Consider the following 25,977-nt stretch of genomic DNA (forward strand, 5'->3'; position numbering starts at 1 on the left):
TTTCAAAGGCAAGCTTGAAATATATATTAAGTGAATTACTACATTGCCTTATACTAAAAAAAGACAAAGGGTCTGATTTATTAAAGCTCCCCAAAACCAGAGAACATAAATTGTCATGGGGGAACCAACATGATCTAGCAAACCTGGAATGGATTTCTTGGAAATCCTTTGATATTATTTAGCAAATGTTTTCAAGCCTACACCAGATTTTCCCAAGATATTCTATCTTTTCTGATCTTGGAGAGCTTTATTAAATCAGGCACAAAGTCTTATGCATGCTCAGAAGTTACATCATTGGCCACCCAGTGGCCAAAGAGGAGCACCATGGGACCCAGAAGTGACATGGAAATTGGTGACTGAGACTAGGCTAAAACTTGAAGCCTGGCCATGTCATTGCTAAAGGAGAGTTAGGAATTTTACAACATGGCACTACCCAGCCAAGCCAGCAGGATTTAGTGAAGCCTAGTTTGTGCTGTTAAACCTCTAAAGCATTAAAATATTACTCATGCTAAATGGATCTGTGATAATGGGGATAGCATTTATGTCAGATCTTCCCTTAAATGTGAGAGAGTGCCTATTTAGAGCTATTGTTAAAGAGAACAGACCAGGATAATAGATTTCCCCTTATCAGATATTTCTTTCTATGACAACCAGCATCCTTCCAGACCCTCTAGTTTACAACACGCATTGTAAAAATTGGAGTTTTGTGTGGAATTTTGTGCCGACTAATAATCTGGGGGTTGGCAGTTCATAAAACCTGACTTTATGGAATTATGAATATAGCTAAAATAAGAAGCATCCAAGGTGTGTCCACAGAGCATCATAATTCATGTGGACACATTCTCTCAGACAGCCCTCAGCCCGCTGTCATTGGATTGTCTCATTAGTTCCACCTCTTTGGTTAACATAAAAAAAGCCATGTAAGCCTAGCAGAGGGAGCTCTCACTCATACCATCTTGTAGCTAAGGACAACGGTATTGACAGACTGAGCACTGCAGGGAGCCCTGTGACTGTGACTAATACCTAGGACTTTATACAGCAACCTGGTTCAAGGCAAAACAACTCTACTTTAGTATAATTTCACATTTATTCCATTTTATTTTACCCAGTTGCTATTGTTCAGGTATTGTTCCGTCATTCAACTTTTTTTTATCTTTCTGTATTTGTTGATGCACCATGTTTTGTTATATTTTTACTTAATAAGCATTATGAAAAGCTGAATCTCTGTATGCTTTAGGTAGAAATTGTTTAACTTGCTAACTTGAAAATGCTAGACATCCCTGTTTGGAGTGCCAGCGAGTGGGACAGACAGTACTAAAAGAAGCAGAATCAAAACTAAAGTTGTCAAAGATAATGGTGCGTGCTTTCGTCTAAGCATTTGGTGGCAGTACATCTGTGGCTTGCCCCCTGATGGACCTTCTCAGCCTGCTGGTGCTTAGATTTACTGATCTTATGGATCTACTGTTCATAAATTCTAATAGTACATTCAACGATGCATGTACCTGTTTCCTTTTAATTAAGTAAGGTGAAAAACATTGCAAAGAACTAATCTCATTTTTAGGTTCACCTATCAGTATCACAAGGTTCCAAGGACCTTTAGGTTAAATAAGATAGGGTTCTATCCTTTAAAGCACCCATATAACAAAACATTTTGTAGTTTATTCATAAAACACTGAATCCGACATTTAATAAACATTTTCTGGTGGAGAATCAATCACTGCTATTGAAAACAAACAGACCTCAGAGATTCTGCACTGGAGAATGTTTATTGAATGTCAGATTCACGTCTTTATTAATATACCTTTTTGTTAGACAGACAGACATGTAGAAAATACATAAATGGATTCAATTCTACAATTCATACTTACCTATAGAATTATTATTCAATTCATACATTTAATATTAAATTTTAGCAAAGTGTGAGCTGGCATATTTGCTACCCACAAAAATGCTAGAAAAAAAAAGATTTAGACTGGTGCAAAACATTTGATTTTATTCCTTAAAACACACAGGGCGGTCTTTTACCAAGTAAAGGTATATGATTTTTTGATATATGTAAATGATTGCAAGTTCTTCTTTAAAAACAGCAAACTAAAATTTTTGGATGAGGACAAAAAGTAAATATTTTATAAAGTGTGCTAGTAACAGTGTAAGGCAGAGCTTAGTCATTGGCACAAAAGTAAATAAATATCAAAAACAAGTTCTTGCTTTTAACCGTTAGGGTTAGAGTTCATGTTTGCCATGACCATGGATTCAAAGTGATTCCTGTAAGTTTAGATATTATTTGCAAAGTTGTCTGAACAAAATTTTTTAACCACTGTACTACTGACCCATGGCAAGCAGACTAAGGTTGGCCAATAAAAATAAAGCAACACTGCAATCTTCAATGTGGCCCATCTTTAAGCTCATAATTTGAACAGAATTTGTGCATTTGGGTAATTCAAGCTTCTGTTATTGAAAATAGTAGTATATAAATATGTAAATAATGCTGAAAACAATAATTTAAAAAAACTGGATCATTTAAATTATTAACACATCCAACTTCAAGTAGCCATGAACAAGAGAAATATTTAAATATTTCAACCATTGCTCTGATGCCAACTTAAATAGCAATAAAATGTGACCGAGGGTCTAACTTTATGCATAACAAAAGAAAATGGTTTTTGATTGTACCTACCATGAAAACTTTGCTTTCAGTGGGCCTGACCACAAAAAGTAAATATTTGCTATGTTACATATTTTTGCTATGATACTGATGTTTTATAAATGAAGATCAGCTGCAGGGAGACCACAAACAATAAAGTTCAGTTTCTCTTTATAAGAACATTTTTATAAAAGAATTTTTATTTTTATTATTTGTGCCATTTTAAAATTTGTGAGGTTGATTTGAAAGCCATGACTTTTCTTTCATGTCACCTCCTGTTCTAAAGCACACAAATGCACAATGTGAACACAAATATTTAAGTCTTGTTTTAAGTGAAGTAAAACAGAAAGGCAAGACTCATACAAAAGCTTTAATTAGAAAAAAGAAAAAAAATTGAAATATTTTGTAGAACAGGGGATTTTTTAAACAATATGCCCAGTACAGTGCAATCAACAATTAGTACCAGGCATTCTAGTAACTAGAATGACTAAACCAATCTACTGGGTGAAACATAAGATTGCAAAATGTTTTCTGGTAATAACTAAACAATTTAACCATTTCTAATACTGAATTTGAAGTGTGGACAACTATAAAAATGTACACTACAATCACTTTAATGAATCTCTGAAAAGCATTCATTATGTAGCTTTATTATCCACAGGGCATGTGACATGCTTGTTTTTGCCAGACAGGCTGGTCTAAGTATTTCAGAAACTGCAGATCAGCTAAGATTTCCATGCACAATCAACTCTAGGGCTTACAGAAAATTGTCTAAAAAGTATATCAACCGAACTTCTGGTTCCGGCGCCCAATGTGAGCAGCTGCAGAGAGACGTGACTTTGACTCCCGAGTGATTCTTCAACTTATTCATCAAATGTTTTACATACCTCTGTGAAGGTATTTCGTCTCTATTAGACGTACCAAGCTGTGGATACCCTGTTTTGACGATAGACAATTTTGTTCCAACTTTCCTAACTCCTCAGCGATCGGGTCAGAAGGCGGATAAACACAAGCAGCCACCAGCTAAGATGGCAGCTGCCCCCCCCCCCCCCCCGTTCCAGGGGATGCAAATGGAGAAGAATCCATTTCTTCCTGGTCTGAACACCTGGATTTTAAAAGACTGGCACAGGAGGTTACTTCTCACCTCCAACCTAGTCTATCACAAGCCATCAAAGATATGGTAGCGCCAAAAATAAAGCTGTTTAGAGAGGCAGTTACCAAGCATGAAGGAGACATCCAGGCAATGCAATAGTGTATAAGTAACCTGGAGGACAAACTTTCTAGCACCCGTCACCAACAGCAAATTGTGAGTAATCAATTTTCCACCCTGGGTGCAAAGCTTACTGATTTGGAGAATCCAATAAATACAATATTCCTAAAATTATTGGCTTGCCGGAAAACATCAAAATGGCAGGGCTACATAAGCTCTGTGCTACTACCTCACCCAAAGGCACCATTGTGAGTGTAGCGGGCATATGGAGTTGGGCCTTTTCAGGCAAATAAATCTTCTCCCCATCCCGTTGTAGCCTGCTACGTTGATTCCAATGATAAGAATTCAAATTCTTTGGGCCTATCAGGCTCATCCCCAATTTTCACTGGATGACACCAGGATCCTGTTCTTTGCAGACTACTCCACTGATACTGTGAAACATCGATGGGCTTTTTCTCCAACCTGCAAAGCCTTAATTGTTAAAGGTCTATCAAGTTTGCCCTGATGTACTGTCACGGTCCCTTCCGTGACAGAAGTTTGAGGATCTGTCAGACAAGCTGTATATGTGAATATCTGACAGCCTCTTTGGTTTTACTTGTTTCTGTGTTGTTGTTTGTAAAGACCACTCCCCTTGCATCAGGTGCAGGTGCTGGTCATTACTGCTCCTCCATTTAGTCTGGCCTCACACTTCATGCTGTGCGGTTGATATTCACTGCTGGGTTGTGAATAGCTGGAGTGTTGAGCTGTCCTGTGTTCCTGTTGATATCTGCTAAAAGATAAGTTGCTTTACTTTTGGTGTTTTTGTGTTTTGTGTTATTCAGTTGTTTACTAGGCCTCAGGGAGACACTGGGTCCTTCATAGGGGAAGGAACCAGCAGTCTCAAGCCAGACACTACTGCCAGGGCTATCCAGGGCTAGTAGGGCCTAGGTTCCTGAGTATGAGCTTTCCTACCATCAGGGGATGCTCATATGGTTAGGAGTTAGGGCCAGATTAGGGTGTCTGCAAGGGGTGACCATTCCCTTTTCCCTAGTCATTTGAGGCCTAGTAGTATATACACCTTTCTGTTACCCTCCCCTCCCTGTTATACGTGACATGTACCCTGCTGTCTTGAAAGTGTTTCTCTCTGATCACGAAGACCCCTACCCTGGATTTCCCTATGTTTACGACCTATTATGAATCTCTTTACATTTCAAAGAGCAGTGATCAAGCATTTTGAATGAGATGGTTTTGCCTTGTTTATCAATAGATTACCTAGAATATTTAAATTCAGATATCACTTAGGAAGAAGTGCTGGCAGTAATCAAGTGGTCCCCAACGTCAAAGCCCCAGGACCGGATGGTTTGCCATCTGAATTCTATAAAATGCTAATAGAGGAAATATCCTCTCCTTTAACTTCATAACAATCTCTTTATTACTAACACCTATCTCAAGTCAGGGTAATTGGCATACATTAAAGTTCTTTTAAAAGCGCAAAAGGATCCTATGGATCTGGCTTCATACAGGCAAATTTCGCTGATTAATCAGGATGTGATATTTTTATCCAAGATATTGGCGGATTGCTTGGCTCGTTTATTGTCAAAACTGGTTAGCCCAGCTCGAGCTGGATTTGTGCTGGGTGGATCTACTACTTACAATATTAGAAAGCTGTTGATGTTGTTGGAACATGCACATTTTTCAAAGTCCTTCTCAACTTCGGTGGCTTTGTTCTCGCTCAACGCGGAGAAGGCTTTTGATAGTATTGAATGGAACTGGTTGTATCTAGTACTACAAAAGTTTGGGTTCAGGAGTCACTTTTCAGCTTTTTTGCAATTTTTGTACACACTTCTGAGAGCTCAAATACATGCTGCTGGGGTGCTCTCACACAGTTTTCAATTATAAAGAGGGACTATTGTTAAATCTAGCACTTGAACCCCTAGCGAAATCTCTCTTACAGCCAAGTCTTTTTGACAGTCTTTCTGTATGCCAAAAGAGGATGAAAACTGAATTTTTTGCACATGATGTTAGGTTATTTTTGAATGATCTGCAAAAGGATCTTCCTGGAGTTCTACAACATATACAAACGTTTGGTGCTTTCTCTGGTATCCGGATTAACCATGCTAAATGTAAATTACTTTTTTTTATATTAAAAAATCGTACGACTGATAAAGCAACATGGGTAACCCAATTGGGTCTGCAAATAGCGAGTGGATTTATTATGTATCTAGGTAAAAAAAATCACTAGACATACTCCTGATATGTATATTCTAAACTGTTCTCTTCCATTTGCTAAGATCTACTCAGAACTAGCGAATTGAAAAAATCGTTGCTGTACCCAATGTAAAACCTGCCATTTTTGCTCAAACCCAAAGATGTTAAAAAAACTCCAGACGGCTTTCAGTTCCTTTTATGGCAGGGTAAACCTCCTTGCATAGCCAGATTCAAACTTTTTCAACCTGTCTCAAGATTGGGGATTAATTTTCAGGATATTCGGAAATAAAATTTAGTGTATCTTTTATGCCACGCTAAAGACTGGTGGCATAATACATCAAAATACACACACACTAGATTGGAAACCTACATGGTATGCCAATGGTCATTACAAGGGTTGTTCTTTTCTCCCCTGTCAACCATCCCGCTTACTATTAGTGTATCCGTGATACATTTATAACATTGTGGGAAAGTAAAAAACTATTGCATATTTTTTAGTATGTTACTACATCATTGCCCATTCAAGCATCCCCGTGTTTTCATAAAGGAATTCAACTTAAAGCATTCAAATTTGGGGCAGCAAAGGGGTTTCACCTTACTGGCACATTTGTTAGATGATGAAGACCAACTTCTACAACATCTATGTCTTTTAGCTGATGAAAAAAATGTATTATGTGTATGTGGCTTGACCCCATGCCTCCTACTCTCAATATGTTGCAATGATATTTGTATAGGGTAATGATTATTCATAAAACTGACGCTACTCAGCATCCCGACACACACACCTCACATTTTTTCATATTTGGATGCTCTTTTGGGAATTTACTCTTAATCCTACTCAATTGGCAGAAATTATGGATGCATCCCTTCATACAACCTAGTTTGACCAAAGGGCTCTAGGTGGTATAATGGATCATTAGGTAATTTTCTCTCAATAATTATTTTAGTTTTGTTTTTTCATGATACTATCTGCGTTAATTTTGAGACACGCCGCCTTTCTTTTTCTTTGTTACTATCCCCACCCTGAAAAAATATGATAAAATTAAATGAATACTGTTCAAATTCAGTTGACATTATCAACAGCATACATTGTTGGTATATAATTGTCTATATTTTACATGCAAATTTGAACTGTGTAACATGTTATTTCTTTGTATATGCCCCATGCTGTATATTGTTTGTAAAACTAATACAAATATTCTTAAAAAAAAAAGTATCTCAACCACTAGTTACAAGAGAAAATTGAAAAATGTCTGGTATAATGAGTCTCAATTTCTGTTGCAAAACAAAATTCAGATAGTCGGGTTAGATCTTGTTGTCAACAACATGAAACAATGGTTCCATCTTGCCTTGTATCAACAGTTCAAGCTGCTGGTGGTAGTGTAAAACATGGGGGATATTTTCCTGGTACAATTTGGGTCCCTTATTACCAACTGAGCATTGTTTAAATGCCACAGCACGGGGATATATATATATTTAAATATATATATTATAATCATAATTTATAAAACTTATAACACTGATAGCTTATGATAGTAAAATTATTATAGGCATATTTTCAGAACCATCTGTTTGCATCTCTTTATCACAACAGAGTGGCATCCAGATTTTATGAATCATCATTTGAGATGACTTAAATAAACTGAGAGCTGTTCAGTTGGTAAAAATTGCTTTTCTTGGAGTTCTTATACCATAGACATACGGATTTCCAGGTGATAGTGGCACAAACATATGTACAGTATTTTCCCCGGAAAACAATGGTTAGCAAAAATTTACCAACAAAATAGCTCCTATGTAGTATGGACAAAATGTGGTTTATGCAAATATGAAGTTGCTACTTTTCATACAACATATATTGCTAATTAAAATGTAACGTTGGGCAAAAGGTTAAATGATCAAAACAATGCACCATTGGTATTAAAAAGTTTTAAATTGCCTGAGAATTCCCCAGCATATGAAATACACTGGGCATCACTATATAGCTGAAGTCTATTGAATAAACAGCTGGGTAGATTTTAAATCCAATTGATATGCATATGTGTGTCATTTCTGGTGTTTTGTATATATAGACAATTTCTTTGTATTAGTTAGGGATGTATTCAGGGTTGAAGTAGGGCATGATCCATGGATATTACCTATTATAGAATCTTTGTATTTTTGAATCATTATAAAAAATGCCTGGTTCTGCAAATCCTGGACTGTCACCTATCCCAGGTCGTTGCTGGTTGCTACTTACTGAAAGTTCTACTTTAAGTGGTTCTCATTTGTATACTGTACATCCATTCATTGTAGATCTTGTAAACTTCAGTTTAATAAAAAATCACGAATACAAGTACAAATGCAAATCCTTTCATGGAATTTATTTACCTAGATCCTTATGGTTTCCATGACAATTTATTTTCTTTATTGAAATGTTTTCATAGCTTAATGCATTAGCAATTGAATAACAAAAGAGAAATAAAGTTTAACATCAGGTCAATCAATAAAGGAACATAAAAATTCTATTCCAAATAAAACAGGAAGAGCTGTCATTGTGCATGTTTTTGTCTAAAAATAGATTTAAAACTAGTCGGCCTGCATGTTTTATTCTGCAAATGACAGCGTTAATGTCTTAGTGTGGGTATTCTTTTATCTAAATTACAAACAAATCAAAAACCTTAACACACGTTAAAACACTGCTTGTACATGCTACAGAGGTTTGTTCAATATACACTTTTGCATCCTGAATATCCTGAACTGAAACATTTTTATTGTGACGTTTGAAAAAAGAACATATGTTTTCCCAATCACTGGTTGCCTAGTGTAGTGTGTCTGGGTGTATGGGGTAGAGTTGCTTCAGTGTATATACAATATAGTAATATAGTAGTCTATACAGTAAATATAATGTACAAGATACAAATTATATTCCAATAACATATACCTAATCCACTACAAATCCACTACACATTTCACTTAAGTTTTTCAGCTATAACTTTCCACATAATTTGATGCAATGCTGAATTACTGTATAAAGTAAGAAATATCCCAGGACCTGTGAACCTTCCCCATCTCTGGTGTCCAAACTTCATTTCCCTCTTATCCAGTTTATCCCTTCAACAGCTCCAGGCAAACTATAGGTTATCTGCATATACTAATGGCATGATTTGCTGGCAAAATGTGTTATGCTCAACAGCCCTGAGCAGTTTTACAGAAGATATACTTTTATTAGTATCCATTACTGATGTATGGATTCCATCATGCTGCATGCTCAAGGAGAAAATGCTGACATTTGCCACTGGTCTCCCTTCCAAAATAAATAATTTTCTTCATGCCTTGGAAAATAGTTTTATTTAAACCATAAAAATATGAAAATGGAAATGTTTCAAATATTTTCGGTAATCATCCTGCATATATTCAGTTTCATGTTTTTAAAAACCTAGCATTTATACCAAACTGTACTATCTTTCTTGATATACTGCAATATGTTATGTGAAAGAGCAAATATACATTTACATATTATTGTGTACAAAGGCTAACTACGTATAAAATTGCTTTTTTCAAACCAGTAACATCTAATTATTACAAATGATGCTTAGTGCCTTTGCAATACTTCATTTATAATTACTAGCGAGATAACTGAGAACAAGCATTTGATTGGTCTGATGGAAAGTATGAGAAGTGATAAAATATATTTTGTATGGCATATGCAAACATTAGAGAATCAAGCAATAAATAAAGTGTGTTAAATCCTTCTTTTGTGAAGCTGCCCAGAGACACTCCATAGCAGATCAGAAGTTGAAAAAAGTCAACCCTAACAAAAAAATTAGCTATCAAACCCCACAAATCCTTTACAGGTTTTTCACCCTTAAATTTATATAACATTTGTCTAGCATTCTACATTCACTTTCACTCTAATACAATAACATGAATGTGCACCAGATGAATGCAGCAGTTATTAAACAAATAACTCCTCAATAAAACCTCAAATCTCAGTTGTACAGTACATAACAATGTTTAACCTGCAGATGAATGAGCTGGAACAGCTTTCCATGGTGCCAAAACTGTCAGAGAATTAACTGTCATTTTTCTATTTTACATATTATAAAATATACTTTACTTTGGGGGTGGGGACATATTAGGGGAAAATAATTCTAGAATTCCTTGCCACTAACTTTGACAGTGACAAGGCCTTTATTAGTGCTTAAACCAAGGTTGGGCAGCTAAGAAGGAAACATGTCATTCTCCCCTTTTCTCTAATCTGCTTTTGCTGAATGAAAGGTAGGTGAAAACTATGCTTCCTTTCTTGGCACTCCCTCCTGAACATCAAAAGTGCTAAAAACATCAATCAAATACTAACATGAGATGAAGATTCCCTATACCCAACAACACGCTTGTTCCCTCTAACTTCCTGCCAAAGGCCTAATGTACCAAAAATGTAAGAGACAGAGACAAAAAAATACACTGTTCTTGGTCACAGGTAGGAACATGGTTGTGTTTTTACAATTCACACAATGTAGGAACTTTTGCGGACAGGCAGACCTTATGTCTGTTTATGACTTTTAGGCTAAGTCTACACAGACTGTTTCCCCAACAATTAAAAACAGCATGTAAATGCCCATGTTTGAAATTCCCATGCATTCCAATGGGCCAGTCCACACTATTTTTGGCCAGCACGTTTTTGAGTGTTAAGAGAATGCTTCTTGCTTTGTTTAAAAATTTTTAACTGCTTGTGAATGCTTTAAAAATCCTATACCAGCCTCTAAACCTTTCAATTGAAATGAATGTGGTCATTTGCAAGTGTTTATAATTGTTCGATAAAAAAACAAATGGAAGAGTTTACAGGCATTTATAAGCATTGTAAATGGAAATACTTACAAACATTCATAAATGCATTATGGCCTTTAAAAGGCACTTTTAGGCTTTTAAAACACCCTTAAATGCTTCTAAAAGCTCTGAACAAATGCATTTAGAGGTAGCATGGGCATTTAAAAGCATAAAAAAAATCTGTGTCCACTTGGCCAAAGTCTATTTTAAGCAAATAACTTTATAACATTTTTTCTGTGACATTTCAGTCCCCCAGGCCACATCCATGCTGACATTGCATTGCTAATAATTTTTTTCCTGCTGTATTTACTAAGCGCAACCTATAAAACGCAAGTAAAAGGTGTAAACAGTTAAAAAAAATAAACAAATCTCTAAGCTGGATAAAAGATACCCCCTTTAAATAAAAAACGTGTAAATTCATTTAGGTATAACTACCTTCTCCATTGAACACTGAACTGTGTAATTGTCTTCCACTTGTGATCAATATAATCATGTTGAGTAGTTCAGCATAAAACAGCTATTCATGGAGCATTCCAATTCTTGATTGAAAGGAAAATACAGTCAATTGTGGATAAGAGCACTGTCTAAATATCTCAGGGATATACATGTGGACATGCACAAGTCAGGGCATGGATACAAAAAAAAATTCAAATGCTTTATAAATCCTTAGGAGCACAGTTAGGTCCATAAAGATATTGAAAAGACATTAAAACTGTTTGGAGAAAGGGGTGAGGAGGAAACTGGTCAGATAGGCAATCAAGAGACCTACGGCAATTTTAAAGCAGGTATATGGATTTGTGGCAAAGAGTGAACATTGTGTGCATTTGACAATACTATCACAATTGTTTACAAATGTAAAAGCTTGGCTTGTATAAGGAGGTTGTAGGAATAAATAAAGGCCACATTAACTATGTAGCTTTGCTAAAACATAAACAGAACCTGAAGATTGTGCTCCACCAACAGTTACCATCTGATCTGACTGAACTTTACCACAAGAGTGGGTAAATATTGTATAGTCAAGATTGATAGGCAAAGTTGGTAAAGAAGCATTTTTCAAGACTATATTTAAACCAAAAGTACTAACACAGAGAGTGATCCTTTCCATTTTCGTGAATCTGGTTATCTTGGTTTTTGGAATCTTGGAATCTCTGGTTATCTTGTTTTTATTTGGGTGTCATCATTTGCATAAATACAGCTAAAAATGTATTTTTATTCCAGGTTGTAAAGCAATAAAATGTAAATGTTTTCACAGTCACAAGGGAGTGATTTTTTTTCATGCCTACTTTATATAGGTATGCATATATACAGTAAACTAGTGTATAAATAAGACATTATATTTATACAAACAGCTTATTTATTCACTTGGTTACCACCTATATATTAGATTACATATATTACATTTCCCTAAGGGGAACTGTGCTACTTTTGCATATGCCAATATATAAATATGGGACCTGTGTGTTTACTGTACATTGGAAATAAAATCAAAGCTAACATCTGAGCAAAAGTGAAAATTCAAAGGATGTGATACATTTCTATAATTATCTGTAGAAGACCATAAATATAGTACTAATGTATCCTTTTTCCATTTCCCCATGATACTTTAGTTTGTGCCTTGCTGCCTTTAAATGAAAATGAGTCTAAAAAGCAACTTGGCTGTGTGCCCTAGTAGGAATAGGTTTTGTGCACTCTTCTTTTTATTAAGGTCTCTTTCCATTTACTGAGACATTAACATGGTACGGTAACAGTAATGTTGTTTTTCATGGTTCTTTCTAAACTCCATTGTTAAAACAGAGTCCTATGCATACTAACATGATTGAATAACCATATGGAATGTTGGGACAATAAGTTCCCTGTCATCCCAGGAAGAAGCGGTTTGTGTGCTTGTTCAATACAGTACGAATAGATTGTTTTTTTAAACTTCAGAGTTGTTACATGTATATTGTGATCCAATGTAAACAAAGTACTTAAACCACCAAGTTATACATTACATTACTTCGGCACATTTTTTTTTACTACCTATTGCCTAAAAATTTGTCTGGAGAGCTTGGAGCTGGAGTTGAGATAGTATACCTTCCAAAGCCTAAAAGTTTGAGTCTTAAAGAATGAATCTATGCATATTATAACACAGGGACAAAAAGAGCACCTTAGATACTGGAAAAAGTCCTGGATGGCTGTTATGTGGGACCACAGTTTATCAGGTTTTATTACTGAGGTGAAAGCAGCAGGGTTTTGTTTGCAAGGAAGCTTTAACTTTTCCTGCTGGTTGTTTAAAGTTTAAAGGGCTGGTTTTACTAGGAGTCTGCAAAAAAAGGGTAGAGCAAAGGGTAGAGCCAATTCCAGGTCCCATGTTTTCTCAAAGCCCACAAACCTATATAGTGTCCCGCTTGGGGAGACAGGACCACTAGGGGGCGCTACGGCTTGCACAAAAGTGGTGTGATCCCTGAGAAGGGCAAAGGCGCAGATTCTAAGCTGCAACCAAGTCTTCTCCAGAAACTCTAGCGGTGAGCATGTTGCGCTGCTGGTTACTGCCAGGTTGCGGTCCTTGGGATCACCAGGGTGGGTAGGAAGATACATGGTACCCAATTACAAGGCAAAAGAATTGTCAAGAAAGGCTGGGCTCAAGGCAGGCAGCAAGCAAGAGAGGTCAGGTCACAAGCCGGGGGTCAAATAGCAGGGATCCAGGAAATAGACACCAGTGACACAGGGGCCACTGCAGACACAGAAAACACAGGAGACACTGGAAGCAACAGGAGGCATAGGTGACACAGAAATGTCCACAGACAGAGAGAAACACTGGAAAAGCACAAGGGAATTGGCTTGGAAACAACAGACTGGGCAATAAGGGGTTAACACCGGAGCCAGACAGGGGAAACACTGAATTAACCAACAGGTGTACAGGAAGTGTTTAGCAGAGCTAGGGGCTCAGCAATAGTGGAGACACATTGCACAAACGCTGATTGTTGTGTCTAAGCTAGCTAAATAGCCAGGGATGTTTAAGAGGGTATTTACTGATTGGCCGGCAGGATGGGCAAAACGGATAAAGCTTGGGAGCACAGGCACGTCCAGAGTCAGAACTGCCCGATTGCGCAGGAGAGAGGAAAATGCGTAAGCCAGTTTTTCTGGGCTTTGGCCTGTGTAGAGAGAAGCACTGGTTTTGAAGCAAGCGTGGACAATCAATTTATGGTAACCAGGAACTCTAAAGAGACACTGTTGCCTGGGGTTACCTCAGTACCAGCCTGCCATTTGAAGCTATCCTCATAATATATGTAAAAGATGTATACTTTTAAAAAGAGAAATATGTGGGCTGTCATTGTAATTGCCAACCTCCTTCTGAAAACACTTTCTTGCTGGTTGTTCTTCTCTACCCTGATTTCAAAAGCTCCTAAATCACTGACCTTGGCCAAGTCCAAAAGTCCTCATCTGCATACTTGATATCAGTCACTGACAAAATATTTAAGAAATATGCATGACTACCATAAAATGTGCATTTCCACTAAAAAACCTGAACAAGATTTGATAAAGTTTTTGCCTGCAGGGGAGTAAAGCTGCGTACACACGTCAGATTTTTCTCGCCCGATAATCGGCATCTGCCAGATATCGGGCAAATCTGGCGTGTGTACAGTCAGCGTCGTCCATCGTCCGAACGACCGTCCTGGAGGATCCACGGACGATGAACGACGACCGATCTTAATGCACGCTCTCCCCCTCCTCTCTCCATAGAGCAGAACGGTGCTGCGGTGCTGTATGTACAGCACCGTTCATGCATCGTGTAGTCCTTTGTTGTTGGAAAGGATCGTGAAAGATCCTTTCCAACGACAAAAAGTGTGTACGCAGCTTAAGGAAAAGAGAGTAATTCAGCTTTTAGGCACAATAGAGGAAGTCTTGTGGCTTTTAAACCTGAACAGATCCTGAACTGGAATGAATTTTCTAAAGACCTTGGCCTGCATCAGTCTATACATATATGACATTGTTAAAGCATATCATAATAAATACATGGAAATGTAATATATTACATATGGTGCTTTTAAAAAAAAGAAGAAGCTAACAGTAGTTTTTTTTTTAAAGAGTGTCTACAGATGAAGTTCAAATGGAAATGAACAAGGTGCACTTGTTATGAAAACAAAAATGCCAATTTAACAAAAAAGGAACATCCCTACATTTTCCACCACATCAAAACCATAAAAATAGAATCCGGTGTTAGAGAGTAGGTGACAATATAAAGTACCTTTTTAGGGGTATGCTGGTTGAGCCTTTCTTTTTTTAAAGATGAGATTTGGAGGACCTGGTCTTGTTTTGACTATTGATTTGTGTGGTGTTACCATGCAACAATCAAAAAAACTCTATTTGTCCAGAACCACCACTCAGCAAATTTAGATCAGGAAATGACTGTTAGATGCTAAACATCTCCAACAGCCCTGAAATGATATCACAAAATCTGCATGTTGTCCCATGCCAAGGTCAGAATCTACTGAAATGAGGCTACGGGCTCTGTACTGTAGGAATATGTGGGTGACTTCAAGACACAAACACTAAGAATCTATTGGCCTTTTTCGCCACGTCAAGTATGCCTATTGGGTTTTTATCTTTATTATGTTTATTTCTCTAGTGGTTGAACTTGATGGACTTATGTCTTTTTTTCAACATAACTAACTATGAAACTATGTTTATCAGTGCAGCCAACAATGAGTGGTTACAACCCCCAGAACAGGCAGTAGAAAAGTGGAGTATCAGGACAACAGGCAGACTTGAAGACAGGGACAAGAAGGGCAGTAGGTAGATGTAGTCAGGACCAGGCTGGTTTGGTAACAGGTGAAGCAGCAGAAAGGGAACTGAAAACTCAGAGGTCTAGCAGGTCACAGAAAGACACAATGTCACAGTGTTTACTTGCAATCACAGGAGGCACACAGGTCACAGACACATGGGGACATAGGAGGCACTAGGGGAACAGAGGAAGCAATTGAGTTCAGGTGGTTAACATGGTTGAAGCCACCTGCACTTTTGGGTTTCGTCTGGAGTGCTGCCACTGCAGCCAATCATGAGTAAAGATCTGACACTGGAACGTATGCCCAGTAAATGTACCACAGGTAACTGAATAGACTGAGAAATTTGCAGTCATCAACTATGATTTCCTCATTATATCAACATGGTGAAAATGAGGGGACATATGTCCAAAAGTTGAAGCTAAAATGGGTCTTTCAAAACGATAATGTTTACTAGCATGGTTCCAAAAGGAAAAAAAGTTGGGCCTGGACTAGTCAAAAACCTTTTCTGAATCCCACTGATATGTAGGAGATTCAAAATGGGAAATTCCTTGCAAGAAACCTGCAAACATAAAGTAATTAAAGGAGGTTTGCATGGAAGAGTGGTCAAAATATAATAAGTTACTAACACACACTGATGTAAAATAATTTAAAATGCACATTATTTAAAAGAGGAGTAATGCCTGCTAAATGGGTAATACTAGTTTATGGGACCAAGGATGCACTTACTTTTTTCACAATACAACAGTACTCTGTTAAAGCAGTGTTTTAAAAGGCAAAAATGCCTTGTGTCTTTATCCTAATATATCACCTGTAGGTGCTCTTTATGAACATCTAAATATTATGAAAAAATTATTAATTACCATGGGGTTTATATACTATTTCACATGAGTGTATGAGTGTGACTTGTGGATATATTTTCTTTTAACAAAGGGAAGATCACTTTTAAATCAGAACATATTTCCAACACAGAGCACAAAAATGTGACCTCTATACCTGAAGAAAGCATCTGAAGATCAGTTTCACATATTATCTTACAGTGAGTGTTATTGCTCAAGGTTAAGATTACTTTCCAGTAAGTATAGCTCTTTAAATCCATTATTCATTGCTAACAGTAACAACTTCATCCAAGGTGAATGCGCTAAACATAATATTTGAGTTTCTCATAAAAATAAATGCAATTGCCTGCAATGCAATTTTATAATTTATTAAAAAGGTTTAACCCATTGGTTTTGTTTTACAATTCAATTAACTCTTACCATGGTGCTAAATGTGAAAACTTCAATAGGCCTTTAAGTGATGGTAAAGAGCCTAGTACCCTAGGAATTCACTCCACAGAAAAATGTTTTAATGATCATTTCTATTTGGTTATGTGTGTAAATACATTGTTGCCATGATACATTCCACTGTGGTGATTGTTATAGTTTTAGTAATAGGTCATCTTATTTTTATTTGCTTATGTTGCATTGTTTTTTTGTTCTGTGATGTGTATACATTTAATATCCATGGTAAGGAAAGCTACAGGAAAGTTCTAGAAATCCCCTCCCTTCACTGCTTGCACTGCTGTTGCTTATTAGAATTTGGTAGCCCTCTACGGGACAATACAAGTAAATGCCCCTATTCTCCAATATGAATTATTCTGTTCCCCCTAAACCCAATGGCCAGCGCATGATGCTTTTAAATGCTGTCAAAGTTTTCTTGGACTAAGCTGAGGATTCTGCCACAAACTGGAAGAAAAACAAAGCCACAGCACCATAGTAAGACATCAGCCCTCTGGGGTTGAGAGACTGCTAACTATTGGAATACATACCTAAAGGGTTTCAAAGTTATACCTCTAGTATGTAACTGTGATGGCTGATGGGAAGTGTGTACCCTTTACCCTGACTTCTAAACAGTAGCATGTTTACAGACTGCTTAAACAAAGAAAACGTTACACAGACACCATTTTTTGTAAATATGACATACACAGCACAATGCCCTGGTTACTGAAATCATTTTGTTTTCACCTAGTGGCAACTGTCTGTAAATTTGGCTGCAGAACCACGGTATCGTGATTCACTGAATACAACTTAATTACAAAGTACAATAACCCACAAGTAACCATAACTAAAACAGACTGGTTGATATAGTGTACAACACTTTGCATTTCCCATTTCATTATGCTACGAGCACCATCTCAACGTTGTAGAAAGAGACAGACTAGCCCCTGACTTGCAACAAAAGTCAAGGCCATGAAAAGGTTGTATAAAGATATGTGCAGGCACCTAAAATGTCTGCTTTCCACCTAGCTTCCTTTTTACATGGTTTTGGAAGAGCAAATGGTTATTTTAATACTTAATGGCAATTCCATTTCAAACTGATTGTGGTGAAGAGCAAGTATCATATTAGGCTTACGAGTGAGATATGAGAATGCAGTATCGATTTATTTCTTTTTTGCTGCACAGACCTTTTATCTGTTATCATACCCAGCTATTTTTTTCCTGTTTATGCAAGGTATTTATTAGGTGATTCCCACAAGAAATACAATAGGTTTGAATATCATTTCAAATAGGCATTAATGTATAGGCTGGGAAACAAGTGCAACGAAGTGACAAAAATTAGAATTGTTTTTCTTTTTCACACTGCAAAATTTTTATAAAATCCATTTAGAAATTACACTGTTTGCAATTAAACTAACATTTGTGACTCACCAAACATTAGAAAAACTGAGACAATATTTCTTTAAATATTTGTTTTAATTGATGCCAATAGGGCATTTAAACGCATGTGATCTTTAAACGCATGTGATCAATTAAAATTTTGCAATAAAACAAAGAGTAATAGTATTGGCCAATGTGAAGAAACCCATAACAACTAGATTTCAGGCAGCAATCAGATTAGTATGGGTTGCTTGCTATGGGTTACTGTACATTACACATCAACATTTACCTGAATGACCCCAGTATATCAAACTATAAAAACCTTTTGGATAATATAGCTAATATTTTACTAACCAATAGTTATCCAAAAGATGGGCAGTTTAGTGTCTGCAATAAAAACTCAGGGGTGTGGTAGAGCGGTTGTCTGAAAAAAGGCATGTTTTATACAAAAATTTCACTAGCCCCAATAAATTCCAGCACTGTAATGTTTCCTTAAAGCTACATATTCCATTCTATCTCAAATCAATTTTCAAGGCTACAGAAGTCTTTTACAACTATGCGATAACGATACAATACCATCACATAGAATAAAACATTTCTAGAAAAAAATAATGAAAATATTACATATATTTTATTATATGTTTAATATAAATTAGTCAAATTACTGTCATTGAGTGACCCACCCAGTTATACTCCTTTTACTTCTTTAGCTTTAGAATGAATAAAACAATTGCTAATGGGAATTTATGTGATTTTGATGTTTTGGGTAATAAAGTCAGGATACTTTTAATAAACCACTAACACAGGATACACAGATATACTGACATGTTTACTTTACAGTACTCAAAAGGATGAAGTACATTCGTCCTCCAAACTTATACAGTTATGAAACCTTTGACATATTGTTCTTTTTTAATATGACCTATAATAATAACTAGAACAGACACACATAGGTGGGCAGCAGTGTACTGGTAAAAATAAACAGTTGTGTGGAAAGAAATCGGACAGGTAAGTATTACACTACACTTTGCTAGTTCAAAACTTGTAAATAAAGAAGGCAGTTTAATGCAAACCACCACTTTTAGGTGGTTTAAAATATTATGTGGCTAACACACTCTCCATCCTATATTAGAAATCATTGAGTGTCAGCTTACATCTATAGGCTATGTGTATACAATTATGTTAAGGAACAATTATTGGTCATATTTCACTAATGACTTGGAACTTGGCAAAACATACATAGCATGCCATTTCTCTATATATATATATATATATATATATATATATATATATATATATATATATATATATATAATTGACATCACATGCTATTTTTAATTTTGCTGCACTGTAATAGAGATGCCCATTATAAGCATCCCAATGCTGCTGATCTTTAAATCTTTGATCTGGATTGCATGTTAGAGCTCAGTAGGTGTTCTGTTTTCTCTCTGCTTAGATCAGAGCTGGTGTTCAGACTGTGTGACATATAAAAAAGATGGGGCAATGTAGTTAGTCAGGAAAAAGAATTCTGCATCCCCGACAAGTACTGTTTAAGGTTGTAGCAAAGGCTTGCTGACATTACAGCTTCTGCAAAGATATTGTATTTAGGTTGCTCAGTGGCTCCCTCTTCCCTGATCTCATTTCCAGAAAACAAGAAACAGTTAGTAAAGCCCTGACAGCTCCAGGGAGGAGGACTCTGCCAAGGCAGAACTTTCCTCTGGCACTTACTAGCTGGCTATACCAAACAAGGCAGGCAAGGTGCCCACCCCAAGACTGACCTTTTCCTGACTTCTCCAACTAACCAACTGCTCTTTCATCTATTTACACCAGCTTCTTTCCTCCATCAATTAAATCTGCGTGTTTATATTGCATTACAACGCCCTGCACCTGCCCCCATATTGATGCATCAGCCTCCCTCCTGCTCCTGTCACTGCTATGTGTCATATATTCTTTTTTTTTCTAAGCACATCATTATGCAAACATGGATCCTGTGTTGCTTGCAAAAAGGTCTGGCTATAGAAATGCAGTACAGATGCCATGCCCTAGATATGAGAAGATACTTGCTCCTACAGATTGGCTTTTAAACATTCAATAGAGTTGGAATGGACCACACCTTCAACTTACAATGTTACCTGCCAATCTACCTAGTAGCCCAAGGCATCACAGATGATTAGAGTCAGTGCCATGCAGCAGTCCCATCATGTACTGGGATAATTGGTCCTTGATCACTCCTAGCTCCACTCTGGATGTATTTATCAGGTCCCAGCATCATAACCCAACACATCTATATATCAGAGCTGACAGCTTGTCATGCCTGCATTCTATGATCTCAGCAAGAAGAGTATACAACACACAACACAAGAGGAAAGAAAGTGCTGAAAACACACAACTCACCTTAACAGGGGGTGTTGGATGGGGTCAGAGAGGAGGAAGGGTTGGTGCTGATTTTAGCAGAGGTTTGGTGAGATTATTAAACAGACAAGACAGAAGGGAGGAAAAAAAAAGACTTTAAAATGAAGGAGGAGGATATAATTATACTTGAGGTGGGGGAGGAAGCAGAATTAGGTCTGTCAGTAAGAATAATCCCAAGTGGAAAAAAAATATATCAAAGGCTGTATAATGCAGAAGAGAACAGTTGCAGATCCAATCTGATTCCTACGTTGCTTTCTCCTCTCTATTATTATTTGTTCAGATGAAGCTGATCTACACACACAGTAAATTCTGCTTAGGCAGGAGATGTGTATTTTTGTCTCCAGATCCCAGACAGGTAAATGAAGAAATGAAGCTCCTTAGAAATTGGGATTCAGAAGCTGGGGCTGAATGTGTGCATTCCTGTGTTCAGCCTCTCCAATGTATCTCCTCTGTACCTCCAGCAGCAAGCTCAGCTCTCCAGGTCCCCCTTGTGATTTGCAGCTGCAGCTCAGTATATACTGGCACGTACAGCACAAAGAGGAGTAGGATTGTGCAAACTCCACGCCTTCCTGCTATCATAGTCACTGATCAGCCCTGGATGCATGCACTGATTAGAGGTTACAAGCAGCTATCTTCATCCTCCACTGGGCACACCATACATAGTCCCTATTATTATTATTAAACAGGATTTATATAGCGCCAACATATTACGCAGCGCTGTACAATAAATAGCCTATTTTAGTGATACCATCCTTCACTACAAATATAGTAAATAAAAAGAGAAAACAAATAATATTTACATCATCATAAAATATTTGCTGATACTATTGTTTTTATATTTGGATAAGCTTTTCATATGGAAAAGGTTAGAATCTATAGGATGTTCCCGGCCCCCTCTTTTTTGTCACTGAGATACAGCAATAGTGATGATCTGAAATTCCAAAATTTTAGAGTTGTCACCACAACAGGTGAAGGAAATGGCAAATGCTCCAATAACAGCTGTATAAGCGGGAAATTTCTTTCACTTTTTGTCCCCTTTTGTTTGCATCTCCCATAAGGATCCCTTGCCAGCATTATTTGCAGGCATCAGAGACTTTTAATCCAGTTCTGCAGAGATGCCCAGGCCAGCCAGTCCTCTAATGCCCCTTTGTACTGCAAATGTGCAAATGTGTATCTATCACCTGCACCTGAATAAATATTTCCTGAAAATTGGCTTTCCTCTGACTTTTCTTGGGGGCGGCAGGGATGGTGGATTAGCAAGGTTCTCTTTAAATTCCAACTGTTACTTCTACTTACTACTTGCTACTAATTTGTACTATCTACATCTAACTGAAATACCAATTTTGACACAAGAAGTGCCATTTATTTCAATATGATAAGTAACTAATTGATAAAAAAAAGTCTTCCTCAATCAATTATGAGATGAAATTTTGCCTGAATGATCTTTTTGATTAACTTTTACTTGATTTATTGTTTCATCTAGCTGACTGAAAATGTTGCATAAAGTATGGCCAGCTAAAATCGCATATAGGACTTAAGAGGTAGATGTTAATTTAAAAAGTTTATAGGGGCTCATATTAACCTTTCTTCTGAGGGTAATACCTTTGTGTTTTCAGTTTAGCTGAGAGACAGGGAAATTGACATTGCATGTATGACATGTTCGTAGGTATTTTCTCTACTTGCTGAAAATGTTCTTAGCTTGAAATGCTTGAAAGTTCTAATGACTGGTAAAATGCAATATAAATAAAATAATTATAAAATGCAATATATTACATGTTCTTCTTGAGTTTAAATATCCTATAATCTGGGCCCGACTTAATAATTACACTGGTCAACAAACATTTTCTTACCAAACAGATTAAAGTCATTTTAGGTTATGTTTGATACACAGATTCCTAATTTGGTATTGGTTTTGTTAGATTTGCTCTAGTTTTTGAAATAATTACCTCAATAATAACCTCATAGAAAACTCATGAAACATGAAAATTAGGCAAAATTAAACTAGATATGCCTACATATACAAAATTACGTTTTTGAAATACTTATTGTCAATATAGTCTATATTCAGTATATTTATAGAACTAATCACAATGAAGTCATTGAAAAACTCAGTTTGTATGATTTCTTTTTATGCTGATGATCAGGACAATCACGTTGAAGGCTCCAGCAGTAGTCTACCATCATGTGTCTATCCCATCTGCCCTGATACCTTTCTTCCATCATCTTTATTTCTTGATGGAACCTCTCCCCTTGTTCTTCACTGAAATCACCAAGGTTTTCAGGAAATTTTTGCAAATGGCTATGGAAATAGCATACCTTTATGCTTATAGTAGCACCCACATTTTTAAACTTTAGGAGCAAGTTTTATACCAGTTCTTTATAATTTTGTGCTTTATGGTTACCCAAGAAGTTCTTGACAACCATGACATAGCTGTGCCAGGCAGAATCTTCAGTATCAGTCATGTAAGTTGTGAAATGTGATCCATTTATCAGTTTCCAAATCTGGGCCCCATCAAAGATTCCTGCTTTTTTTTTTTCAGTACTCAATCCAGGGAAGAATCTACAAATGTATTTGAAGCAACCATCGTCCATGTTCAGAGCTCTAACAAATTGCTTAATTAATCCCAACTTTATGTGTAATGGAGGAAGAATAATTATTTCTTTGTTAACCATTGGCTCGGTAATGATGTTTGCTGCACCTTTTTCATGTTTTGCTTTGGAGACCATGTCACTTTTTCCAGTGATCCTGCTTTGCTCTACTGTCCCAGAAGCAGATGAAACATGGGTACTTTGTGTATCCACTTTGCTGTCCAAGTAGGAAGTTCATCATTTTTAAATCAACACATATGGATGATTGGAGTGACCAGTTGGAGTTGATGTATAGCAGTTGCCATTATGCAGTAAAGCAGATTTCAAACTTCGAGTGGAATTGTCTATAAAAAGCCGCCAGTCTTCTGCTCGGTATTCTGGTACTCCCATATGGGCTAGTAGTCCAGGGATGATACAACGGTACACAAAGTCTCCATCTTCACTGAATAATGGTAGAAGTGTCACCTCTCTTGTCCTATAAACCTTTATTTTAACTTCTGGACCCTGATTTATGAAAGGTCTCCGAGGCTGGAGAGAATACACTTTCAGAAGTGAACTGGGTGATCCAGCAAACCTAGAATGGATCTGGTCCAGGGTTCAAAACATTTGCTAGCAAATAGAAAATGATTTTAAAAAATCCATTCCATGTTTTCTGGATCACCCAGTTCACTTCTGAAAGTGTATTCTCTCCAGCCTTGGAGAGCTTTCATAAATCAGGGCCCTGGTCTCAAACAGTTCTTTTATTATAGCCTGGATGCTAAAAGTATGAGTATAATAAAGTTTGAAACACAAAATCATGTCAAAATAATACATGAAATAAATAAAAAAAATATATATTTTTTTTAAATTAATTTAAAAAAAAAAATAATTTTCAAAAAAGAAATAAGATACTAATACTATTAATATAATATACTGTAAAATAAATTTTCATGAATGACGTATTACAGTTTTTAGACATATAAATCACTGTTTTAGCTTTTTTTACCCAGAGCTACATTCGGGGTTACAGCTGGGGAGGTTAAAGAACTACAGTATTTCTGTAAAAAAAGAAAATGAACGTTTCATGAAAGTAATGCTACATTTAATATATAAAATGCAAAACATTGTTGTAAATAAAGATTGATAATAATATGCTGTGTTAACATTTGTTGTTGGTAAAATCGTCTTTTCTGTATCCTGTATCACAAGAACTGGAGCCGATTCAATGAAACTGATTTTTGTAATTTTTGGATTCAGCAGACCTGAAATACACTAAATATATTGAAACATTTTTGGCAAGTAAAAAAAAAATGTTTTTTTTTTGTTGAGCTGGGGTATTATTACCTTGTATTTATATAGCGCCAACAATTTTTTGCAGGGCTTAAAAAAAAAAATAGTCATATCACTAATTCTCCCTCAAAGGGGCTCACAATCTATGTTACCAACAACAGTCATATGTCATTAACATAATCCTAAAACGTTTTACTTTGTCTAATTTATGCATTGTTTTATGTGCAAATGACGTTTTAATAGCACAAGTGTACCAGAAAATAAAACCATTTAGAAAACCATTTTATATGCTGTTCAGGCATTTAATAATAAGCAAAAAAACATGGTTGACTTAGCAAAATATATCATAGAAATTTACGCTTACAAGTGTTTGGCTGATTAAAGTTAGCAAAGCTTCATCTCAATATTTCGGTCAATCATAAACTTTGCTAAGTGATTAGTCTATATTTAGTTTAATAAATCAACCTTTTTATCTTTAGGTGGGGATTTTAGGGCTGATTTCCTAAAGGAGTTGAGAACCTTTGCAATTTGTTGTGTGAAGCTTCTCAATGCCTTTAGTGAATCAGTCTTATCTACACACTACTTTAATGCAATTCGACTGTAAGGTATCTCCTGCTTTGATTCATTGAAGGAAATCATAGTGATTACACATTCATTTTCTGTCTGATTGCTATTCTGCATATTGGGCCTGATTTTTTAAAGCTCCCCAAGGCTGGAGGGGATACACATTCATCAATAAAGCTTGATGATCCAGCAAACCTAGAATGGATTTCTTAAAAGTAATTTCATTGATATTATATTGATATTTGTTTTAAGTCCTGGACCAGATCCATCCCAGGTTTGCTGGATCACCCAGCTTCACTAATGAAAGTGTATCTTCTCAAGCCTTTGAGAGTTTTAATAAATTAGGCTCAATGAATCTCAGCAGGAAGGATGGTCAAAAAATCAGATTGAAAAAGGCCAGATCAAAAACCTGGCCTTTAATGTCTGAGGGCATCCATATGGTTTGGATGGGCATAAATAAAAGCTTACAGAGTACTAATAACCTCATCCTGTCTCCACATGACAGTGCTTCTTCCAAGTAGTTAGCCACTCAGCTGTTGGGTGTTGCAATGGGAGAGAATATCATTCCTATCTAATAGGGAAGCTAAGTACCGGCAGTACAAAGGGACCCTGATTAGTGTTGATGTTCGAATTCGGGTTGTCCCTATATTCGACCCTAATATGGCTGTTCGAATTCAGGTAGACCCGACCCGAAAAACACGGGATTCGACAACAAAAATTCGGGAGGAAAAAAAAAAAATTTTTTTTTCTTAAATTATATATTTCGTTTGTGTTTTTTATTTTAAACTTGTTCTTTTTTTATTTTTTACAGGTTATCCGACAATGACATTATGAATCATAATGTCATTGTGGGATTCCTGGACCGTGGGAACTTTGCGGTCACAGCTAATTGAAAGC

General features: G+C 36.5%; 1 protein-coding gene across 6 annotated transcripts in view; it reads right to left on the reverse strand.

Annotated features, from left to right (window-relative positions):
- LOC140331146 (poly(rC)-binding protein 3-like) overlaps positions 1 to 21,148 on the reverse strand; it is a 430,678-nt gene extending 409,530 nt beyond the window's left edge. For 4 of the 6 annotated variants that reach the window (XM_072411907.1, XM_072411900.1, XM_072411901.1 and 1 more), the window contains exon 1: positions 20,641 to 21,148. The gene's annotated coding sequence lies outside the window, so the exon portion shown is untranslated. The remainder of the gene's footprint in view (positions 1 to 20,640) is intronic. The other 2 variants (XM_072411908.1, XM_072411909.1) reach the window with 2 other exon arrangements.
- Between the last annotated feature and the right edge of the window lie 4,829 nt (positions 21,149 to 25,977).

Source organism: Pyxicephalus adspersus, chromosome 5, assembly GCF_032062135.1.
Source record: "Pyxicephalus adspersus chromosome 5, UCB_Pads_2.0, whole genome shotgun sequence".
NCBI classification, from domain to species: domain Eukaryota; kingdom Metazoa; phylum Chordata; class Amphibia; order Anura; family Pyxicephalidae; genus Pyxicephalus; species Pyxicephalus adspersus.